Here is a 10,722-nt window from a genome sequence, read left to right on the forward strand (position 1 = left end):
GGCTGCTGGGAGTGCTGTGTGTCTTCACACTTGTCCTTCACTCTCCCCAATGAAAACACTCTTGGCCTTATCCTTCCCTGGCCTGTGGCCTTTCTGTGTTTGCAAAAGAACATGGAAACAATCTGTTTGCAAAGATGTTTTGAGGTTCTGTCCATCTGGTCCAGGAAATGCTGACTGCTAGATGTGCTGTTGGGTGGGCTCTCATGGGAGAGGCTTGGGCAGGACTTCCCTTGGCAATAAGCTGCCCCACCCAGGCCTTTCCATGATCCAGACTCCTGGGACCAGGGTGCAAATCCCCAGCTCCCCACTTGTCAACAATGTGACCTGGGCAACTTTCTCAAACCCAAGCTTTGTCCACCCAAGGTCATCAGAGATGGGGGATAACAGGATGTCCTGCACAGAGTGTCTGTGCAGATTAAGTGAGGTAGAACAGACAGAACAGTGGTGGGGCCTGGCCCATTGGTTGGCAGAAGGGAGCTCACCATGTGCAGCAATTTCCACGGGTCACCCAGCAATCTGCCCAGAGGTTTAGCCACTCCATCACTATCATGTGTCTGAAGTCCACTTAACCACATGGGAGAGAAACAAACACATATTCTGAGTGTAGCTGCCACAGGGAAAAGTGTATCTGAGCTGGGAGTAATACCAGAGGGTGATCAGGATGGTGGAAGATGCCCCCTGAGGTTGAGCAGACTGGAGCTGCCCTCCAGAGCCTGGGGTTAGTGAGGATGGGCTTGTAGAAATGCCTCTCTCCTTTAACCATCAATGCTAGGTCCTGTGGGTACTGAGTCCCACAATCGGTGTGCTGCTAGTGCCCTCAGCACAGAGAAAAACCCAGGGGTTCCCACAAGGCTTCGGCCATGTCCTCTGCTTCCTGAACTCCCATTCTGGTGACCCCACCTGGGATGCAGAGATGAGGTGAGGCAGGGGCTTGTGCTGTCAACACCACTGCTCTACCCTGGGAATCTGACACACAGTAGGTGCTCGGTAAGTCATTGTTGAATGAACAGCAATACTGGGCCAAGTTTCTGTGGGTGTCTGTGCCCCCAGATCAGGGACCCCTCAGGGCCCACCTCACAAGTGACATGAAAATAATAATGCCACCAGGAGCAATAACAGTTCCTCAGAATAAGTGGGCTTTTCCAAGCACTCTCCACCTTTTGCAAAGGCCTCCCAGCAGGGAAGTGGGCTGTCAGGGGCAACACTGCACTCTCCAGTGTAACAAGGAGAAAGCCAAGGGCCACAGAGAGGAGTGCCTTTCCAGTGTCACTGCTCACTTTCCCACCTTTTGGGAGACTGGGAGGCTTTTCTACTACATTCTGGCTCTGAAGCCCCAATACTGTTTGGACATGCCTCCCTCCCTGGAGCAGGGAACCACTAAGTGACCTGTCACTTGTCACCAAGCAGACAGTCTCATTTCAGCTCATTGTGCCACCTGCAGGTTGTACTAGTAGCAGGATCCTCTGGGAGACATCACACTATCCCAACCTGAAAACAGGTGAACAGCTCACAGGTTTCCTGGAGAGGATGGTCACATGGCCTTGATCTGGCCAATCAGCATTTTCCATCCTCCCTGGCCACTGTGATTGGCTCAGGGCTGGGCACCAGCCCAATCAGGCTCCACGGAGGTCAGGCCTAGTTACTGGAATCCTGGGAGCAGAGAAGTTCTATTTCAGTTGGGAGTTGAGGGGTGATGATATCAGCCTGTGGCAGTTGGTGACTATCTTGCTCTCATAAAGGCAGAGCCATGTGAAGATGACACCAGTGGCAGAGCCCAGAGGTGGGGAAGGATGACTTCTGCTGATGTCACTGAGCACCAGGTACAGCCCTGCCTGAAGCTATCTCCCTGTGGATGTCTCAGTTAGGTAAGTCATTCTCTCCTGCCCTGTTTGCTTCTTTAAGCCACTTTGGTTTTCTGTCACTGGTTTTAAGAAAAAGATTGACTATTCCTTCAAGCTGGCTAAATGGAGACCCTGGAACTGCAACAGTGTGGTGACAGGCAACAATGTGGCTAGTAGACTCCAGAGGCCTCTGTTCAAACAGGGGATTGTAAATGACAAGGGAGAGTACACATGGCCTCAGTGAACAGATTTGCTAGTGGTAGCTCGCAGTTCCTGGATATTAGAGTGCATGCACTCAGCCAAGTCTCAGCTCTGCTCTCACACCTGCTAACTCATACATCTCCTCTCCCACCTGCCCGGCCTAGGGGGGCTGGACACCCCCGGGCACCTGAAACAGCCCAGGGCTTTGTGTTTTAATTTACACAGGCTGCCCCCACTTCTGAGGGTGAGGGTGACTGTGTTCCAGTTTACAGAGAAAACAGACTAGACGGTCTCACTGGTGAGCTGTGGGGGTGGGACCCCAATCTACCATCTGACCTATGACTTCAGAGTGGACAGCCTCCCCACCCTCAGCCAGGATGCTTGCTAAGCCTAGGGGCTCAGGAGTCCTGCTCCCTCCAGCACCCCTCCTGGAGGTGAGAGTGGGGGGTGGCTCTTCCCTATACAACATTCACCCCTGCAGGGGCACACGTGTGACCTCACAGTCTGTCATCCCTTCCTTATGACCTGGACCTCCTTGGCAGGGCATGAGAGGTGCCTTGATGTGTGAGAACTGCAGTTCATGGGTGCATACGTGGGCAGGTGCACCATGACTGAGAGGACAGCACCCCAATTTAAGCCCCCTCCATGCTCAGATGATTACATCCTGGAATTGAGGGATTCCCAGGTGTCAGGTGGCCAATTCTGGCCTTAGGTGCAAATTCTTATCACCCAGGGGGCTAATTTTTAAATTAAATTACACATTTACAATTCAATAGTCAAGCCCCTTTCTCAGCAGCCTTGTAGCCTCTCAGCTTTTACCCCTCGCTGTGACCATGTTCTTAGCTTCAAATTGAGTGCCATTATGGACATGAATATGTCCCTGTCATGTGTCACCTTCAGAGTAAGGGGCCACCAAAAACTCCCCTCCCTTCCCCTTGTCGATACCTCCACACAGTGAGTAGGGTCCTTTCGATGCAGTTGTGCAAATGTGTGAGCTAAGGGTTTAGAATGACCAGGCTAGGAGTGGTCTGCCCCACATGGCAGGGCAGGTGGGCTGGCAGGGGGTGATGGTTCACTTGTAAAACTCAGGTGGTGTCAGGCAGCGACAACAGACTGGCAGCCAAGGGCTCAGCTGGTGCAGAGTAAGCGGATTAAATGTGTTCACCCAGACACCTCGGGGATGGCAGCCCTAGAGTAAGACTACAAATGAGGAAGGTGGAGGGTCCCCAGTGCCTGGACCTCCACCTTCTAAAAATCAGGACTGAGATGTGGCTTTGAAATCAGAACACTGGGGTTCAAAGCTTCCCCCACCACTTGGTCAATAATTCAAAGCAAATGAGCCTCAGTTTTCTCATGTGTAAAATCGGAACATTGAAGCCTCTCCCTCTGAGGGTGTGGAGGGAAGTAAATGCGGTGACAGCAGAGCACAGGAGTTGTCTGGGCTGAGCCTGCACACAGGCAGGCCGTTGTTGCTTCCATGACCACCATCTTCCAGGGCAGGGTCTGCACACTCTCCCTGTGAAGGTCCAGACAGTAAACATTCTAGGCTTTGAGGGACCTACAGTCCCTGTCACAACTACCACCCTCTGCTGTTGGAGGGCAAAGGCAGCTCCTGCAGTAGGTAATCCAGGCTCGCACCCCCACTTCCTGGGATAAGTATTCCTGAGATACAATTGTCACATAACTTTGTTGGCTTTAGGTGTGCAGCATAATGACTTGTTACATGTGCATATTGTGAAATGATCACTGCATTAAGTTTACTTGACGTCTGTCATCACCCATAGTCACACACTATTTTCCTTGTGATCAGAAATTTTAAGAGGTACTCTCTTAACAACTATCAAATGCACAGCGCAGTATTGTTAACTACAGTCACCTTGCAGTACATTATGTCCCCAGGACTTGTTTATCTTCTAACTGGAAGTTTGTACATTTTGATTATCTTCCCGAATTTCAATCACCCCCTGACTCACCTCTGGCAACCACCAACCTGATCTCTGTTTCTATGGGTTTTGGTTTATTTTGTAGATTCCACATATAAATGAGATCATAGGTATTTGTCTTTCTCTGTCTTATTTATTTCACTTAGCATAATACCCTGAAGGTCCATCCAAGTTGTCACAAATGGCAGGATTTCATTTTTTTAAAGTCTGAATAAGATTCCATTATATATACATATATATGCGTCACGTTTTCTGTATCCATTCATCTGTTGATGGACACTTAGGTTGTTTACATATCTTGGTTATTGTAAATAATGATACAGTGAACGTGAGGGTGCAGTTGTCTCATTGACATAGTGATTTCATTTCCTTTGGATATATTCCCAGCAGTGGACTTGCTGGATCATACAGAAGTTCTAATTTTAAATTTTGGGGGAGTCTTCTTACTCTTTTCCAGAGTGATGGCACCAATTTACATTCCCACCAACATTGCAGAAGTTTCCCTTTTCTTCACACCACCACCATCACTTGTTATCTCTTGTATTTTGATGACACCCACCCTGACAGGTGGGAGGGGATATCTCATTGTGGTTTTGATTTGCATTTCCCTGATGGTGAGTGATGTTGAGCACCTTTTCATGTACCTGTTAGACATCTGTGTGTCTTCTTTGGAAAAATGTCTATTCAGTTCCTCTGCCCACTTTTTAAATCAGATTGCTTGTTTTTTTGCTGTTGAATTGTAAGAGTTATTTATATGTTTTTGGTGTTAACCCCTTATCAGATACATAGTATGAAAGTACTTTCTCCCCTTCTGTCTGTTACCCTAACCTCTGCTTTCTGGATGACAGGGGTCCAGGCACTTGGGAATCTCTGCTTCTCACATGTTTCCAATGGTGGGTGGGTGAGGGCTGTGTTGTGATAAAACTGCACAACCGTGGGTCACTACCCCTTCTTTTAGAAGGTGGGCTCTGAAGAGTGCAGTGTGGGCAGGGATGTTTCCCTGAAGTCATCATTTGGATGGTCATGTGCCCTGGAACTCACATCTTCTAGCCCGGATGTGATGGGGGAATTTGCAAAGGGAGGACCTTGCAGCTAAGAGACTTACCAGGTGCTCTTGTGTCTTGTTGGAAGGACCTGGAAACAAAGTTGTGTGGAACAGGGACTCCTCCAGGTCACAAGGCTCAGTTCAGACTTCTGGGATGCAGAGACCTGCTCTGAGCCACTGTCACTGAGGAGGGAAGGGCCTCAGGCAGGAGGGAGGGGTTGCTGGATTTCACTTGCCCTGTTTGTCAAGTATCAGCTCTGGTGATGTGTGGCACATGGGCTTAGCTTTGGGCATGTAAGAGGAGAGGTTCCTGGGGAAGGGCTGGCTTTTTCCTCTGATTGAGGTCCTACTGTGTGCCAAGCACAGCAGTCCTCTTAGTCAGAGCTGGAAAGCCAGGCACAGAGAGGTCAGGGAGTTTCCAGGTCACACAACATTAGGGGCATCATTAGGGTCTGATGCAGACCTGACGCCCAGCCTACATTCTCTCTCCTTTCCCAGGACCATCATGATCCCACATGTCAGCATCACCCAGAGAGGCCCAGGTATGGGCACTGGGACCTTTCCTGCCTAACATGCCAGGAGCCTTAAGAGGGAGGACAAGACACTTCCTGAGTCCATGATGCCCAGAGGCTGCTCTCAGCGAGAGGCCCAGCACACACTCTTGGATGAATCCTAGCTCTGTCCTGAGTCACTCTGTCCTCCCTGCCTCAGTCCTTCTGCCCACATGGGGCTGGAAACAGCAGCCACTTCACAAAGGTCTAAGGAAACTCCAGGATCCTGGAAGCAGGCCCTCACACAGGAAGCACGGTGGGGTCAGCCTCCATTGTCTCCTTAACTTTTCCTCACCTCTTTGCTGGATGAGGAGTCCTAGAGGGGCCCTGGCTTGTCCCAATTCTCACCCCAGATCAGGGTCCAACAGGGGGTGGTGTCCAGTCTAGACTCTGTCCTCTGCCCCTTCTGGGCACCCTCATTCCCTACACCTTGGCTGCCTGGACACTGTCTTCCAGGGGCCACTCTGTGCCTCCCACACCTACCTAGCATCCACCCACCCTGGGTTACTCCATCGCCCTCTGGCCCTTGGACACACACCTACTCCGTGTTGAGTGGAAATGAGGTGACGGACATGCTGGGCCTCCTGGACAGTCTGGGGGAGCCTGATATCCCCATCCTGCCCACCGCCCCAAGAGCCCAAGTTGGGGAGAGGGTGTGCCTCCATTCATACTCTGATTTGCTCAGATTCTCAGCACCTACCTTGCTGGGTGGATATGGGGGCAGAGGGATGATGTAAAAGCAGGAGACCTGGACAGCAGAGCATGAGAAGGGGGCTAGCCCAGGCTGGTCTCATAACCCCCTTAGCCTTGGCTTTCTCATCTTTAAAGTGGGACAGACTATTGTGAGGTGAGCAGGATCCTGACCCATAGCCAGGCACTGTCCTACACGCATAAGAGAAGATCACTGACTCCTCATGAAAATCTGTGGGGCAGGGACAGGCGTTATCAACCATTTCTGCAGAAGAAGTAACTGAGGCACAGAGAGAACAGGGGAGGTGACCACCCCAGATTACAGAGCCCAGGCCATCTGGTTCCAGTGTCCAGGCTCATGGTCAGTGCCCACTCTGGGTTTCCTTCCTCCCTTCACCCTCCACTGGGACCCATGGCTGCAGCCTCATCTCAGTGTGATTGTTCAAGGGGATCAGGATGGGGGCACTGAGGGCCCGTTTCTCTGAGCACTGCTTTCCCAGAAGGCTCAAGGGGTTGACTGTATTCACTATTGGACAACCAGGCCTGGGCCCAGGCCAGCCACACAGCAAGGCCTGAATCAATGATTGTTGAGTGAATACCTGGACCTCTGCATGTACCTGCATGTTGCTCCCATTTCCTCATCTCCACAGCTGGCTACCCGGCCAACACCTTATGTCATCAGGCCTCTGCCAGGGACAGTCAAGGGGACCAGAGCTGCTCATCTGGGGACAGGGAGCCTCAGGGGCCCTGTGTCTGTCCCAAGCATCTCCTGGGCCAATTCACAGGGAAGCCCAGCCAGCTTCCAGGAACAGCAATCAGGTCCCAATCCCAGGGGTGTAGAGTAGGTCTTGAGGGGTGTTTCCTGAGACTGACTTTGTGTATGAAGGGGTCCTGGGGGTCAGGCTGCTTTCAACCTCCATTCCAGGCCCATACCCCTGCTGGCAGCATGGAGCTAGTCATAAAGGACACAGGCTGTGGGGCCAAGGCTATAGCAGGGCTCTGCTCCCTCTCTGTGGCTCAGTGTCCTCATTTGTAACAGAGAACTAGTAACAGGGCAATGGGAGGGCTTACTGAGACCCTCCTCTGTGGCTTTGTTTGGACACTGCCCTCTCTCTGCTCAGTGCCCTTCTCTGTAATAGAGAACTAGTAACATTTTTCTTAGCCCCTTTTGGCCCCATTTTTCTGAGTCTCTTTCCACATTGAGCCCAGGGCTTTCACAGAGATCACAGACTTGGGATGTAATCAGAGTGTGGTCTCAGCCCTAGTGGTCCCAACTGAGGCCAGAGGAACTTCAGGAGGGGTGGGAATCCAGAAGTGCTTCATGGAGGAAGTGAGATCTGAGCTGTGTCCCCAAGGATGAGCTGTCATCCAGCTGAGGCCTGGCACTGAGCAGGACCCATGTACATGGTGAATGAGGGTGTGAATGAATGAATGGGCACCCCTCTAACAGAGAGTGAGGGGGGAAGTCCCCCAGGCCAAAGCAGGAAACACAGGGAACCCTGGGGGAACAGAGGGCGGGGCTGCAGTGTGATGCCTGCCTCACCCTTTATGGGTGTCTTGCCCCCACTTTAGCCTGTGTTCTGGTGGATTGGGAGCCCTTGCCTCTCCTCTGCTTCAGGATCCTGCTCTTCATTCCCAGCAACACCCACCTGTGTCACCTCAGTGTCCCCAAGTGGACCTGGACCTGTCTTGTGGGAGATTGTGAAGAGGGATTTGGTGTGCAGCCCAAGACTGAAGTGGGAGGGAGAGGATAATAGGGACCTCCAGAGGGGATCATGGGCTGGGGGAAATTGGAGGGGTGGGGAAGGCAGAGACTCAGGGCTGAAGGATCCTGCTAGTGGTGGCTCCTTCTCAAGGGGCTTCACAGGGAGGAAGCATTCATGGGGTAAAGGCAGAGCTCAGTTTGGGGCTCGCTGACATGGAACAGCTCATCACAGAGACGTCCAGAGGAGCTGGATATAGGGAACAAAGGTGCCACTGATAGGGTCAGAGCCTGAGACCCAGATGAGGTGGGGCGGTGGTGCAGGGTAAGGGGCTTGAGGATGTCAAGATGTTAATTCATTGGGGTCCTCAGGGTGGGGACCTTCATGTTCATTTCACATGGTGCCTGACAGAGCTAGACTTAGGGAGCTCACTGAGTAGACACGTGCTGACAACCTAGAGTCTCCTGTTTCCACATAAAGTCACTGGTGTGAAACCAGCTGTCACTCTTTAGAGTCATACACCCTCACCCCTGGGCTCTCTGTGTGCCTAGAGCCCAGTGGCACCTTACCTCCCACTCCCCACTGCAGGACCCTTTGCACACCTGCATTTCCACAAGCTATAAAACATCTTCTCTTGCTGTGTGTTTACCCTATGAAAACTCATTGCCCTAGGAAGAGGCCTCACATCCTGCCCTTATTAAAGTGGTAAAGCCTGTTGTTCAGAGAAGCCCCTGTCAGATCTCACAACCAACCAGGTACCTGTGCAAGAATTGATCATGCAGCCCCCTCCTCCTTGTGTGCACAGCACCCCCCCAATAACAGACTCCACACACTCAATCTTGGCCCTCGTGTAGGCACCTCTTGCCTGTGTGGCCTGATGTTGCCTATAGCAGTGTCCCTATTAAACTTTCCTAAACCCTTCTCAGACGCTGGTAATTCTTTACCAACCCAAGTAACTAGCCCGCCATTGTGCCCACAACACCTGAAACAGAATTGGCTAAATTATGCAGATTTATGATGCAGGTTAATTTGCTATAAAGGTGAAATCAAGGTTTACAAATAAAAGCAACATACATACTCACGGCAGGACTAAGAACTCACACGGATAACTAAGACCCTCCATGCGCATCCCACTGTGGCCTCAGGGCCTTTGCGCTGGCTGCTCTTTCAGCCAGGATCTCTCTCTGCCTGCTTCTTAAACACCTCCAGGAATCTGCTCAAATGTCCTCCCTGACCTTATTTTTCTCCATGGAACATATCACCTCCGGACACTGTGCATATTTTACTTAATTTTCTCTGTGTCCCCCACCAGGCTGTCTGCTGCATGAGAATGGAGACCTGCCTGCTTCACTACCTGCTGTGCCCGGTATCTGGAACCCGCACAACACACAGTAGGACGTCAGCGAATGTGTGACGGGTGTGTGATCACTGTAAGCCACAGACAAAAGTCTTCCCAGCAGTGATGGTAAGAGTCATTCATTCTCTACTTACTGAGCCCTACTGTGCACTGGATACTGACCTGGGTGGGAGGCATGCAGTGGATGAGACACAGTGAGCACACACTGCATGTTAGGAGGGACACGTGCTCTGGAGAGCACACAGGGCTGGGGGAAGTCAGGAGTGCAGGAGTGGAGGAGAAGAGGGCCAGGTGGAGACAGTGGTGGCAGAAGAGACAGAGAGGTGGGGCCCAGGTCTTGCAGGGCTTGATGGCTCCTGTGAGGGCTTTTCCTCAGGGCAGCGGAACCATGGCTGGGCGTGGAGCAGGGGCCCGGGTCCTGAATGCTATGCAGGAAATGGAGAAGGTGTCTGCTGGGGAGATGTGCGTGGAGGAGGCTGTCCCTGTAGACTGTGCAGGCAGGGAAGGCTCCTCTGAGGGGGTGACATCTGAGCTGAGCCCTTGTATGGACCGTGTTTCCACCTTCTGTAGACTGGATGCTTTTGTCTGCCCTGCAGGCCTATGCAAGACACACCCTTTTCTCAGTCACCTGGACTTGGCCTCCTGCCTCCCTTGTGGGCCCTCCCACCCCAGAAGGAGTCCTTCTAGATCTAACGCACTACCTCCTCCACTGGACTTGGACTCACACTGAGCCACTGTCCACCTGCCCAACTCACCCAGAGTCAAGTCCAGACACTTGGGGGAGCCCCTCCACCCTAGAGCCCATGAACTTACTCAAATGGCCAGTCCTCAGCCTGCTCACATGCCTCACCCTCCCCTCCTGCAGAAACCCTGTGACAGATCCTGTCCACAGCACCCTGCTTCTCCAATCCTGACCCCAGGCTTTCCCATGGTGTGTGACCCTGCATGGGGTGCAGTCCCCTCCTCCAGTCTGGTGAGTAGAAACTACCTTTTTTTTTTCTTTTGTTAATATATTTATTTTTTAATGTTTATTTTATTGAGTTATAGTCAGTTTGCATTGTTGTGTCAATTTCCAGCATACAGCATAATTTTGTCAATTGTGTTCACTTTTTCAAGAAACCATCTCTTGGCTTGATTTTTTCAAATGTTTCTAATATCTCTATTTTATTTATTTCCTCCCTGATCTTTATTATTTCCTTCCTTCTGCTTACTTTTGTTATTTTTTGCTCTTCTTTTTCTAATTCTTTTAGGTGGTAAGTTTGATTGTTTATTGCAGTTTTTCCTCTTTTTTGAGGTAGACCTGATTCTCTCGCTATAAACTTCCCTCTAAGCACTGCCTTTTCTGGATCCCATAGGTTCTGTGTGGTTGTGTTTTCATCATCATTTGTCTC

General features: G+C 51.2%; 1 long non-coding RNA gene across 1 annotated transcript; it reads left to right on the forward strand.

The window, feature by feature from the left end:
• The first annotated feature begins 1,510 nt into the window (after positions 1–1,510).
• Positions 1,511–10,246, forward strand: LOC135320501 (uncharacterized). Its single transcript, XR_010379666.1, has 3 exons — positions 1,511–1,865; positions 9,287–9,439; positions 10,197–10,246. It is a non-coding gene; the product is annotated as an uncharacterized LOC135320501 (long non-coding RNA).
• Positions 10,247–10,722: the final 476 nt, after the last annotated feature.

This window comes from Camelus dromedarius, unplaced genomic scaffold, assembly GCF_036321535.1.
Source record: "Camelus dromedarius isolate mCamDro1 unplaced genomic scaffold, mCamDro1.pat HAP1_SCAFFOLD_117, whole genome shotgun sequence".
Taxonomy (NCBI): domain Eukaryota; kingdom Metazoa; phylum Chordata; class Mammalia; order Artiodactyla; family Camelidae; genus Camelus; species Camelus dromedarius.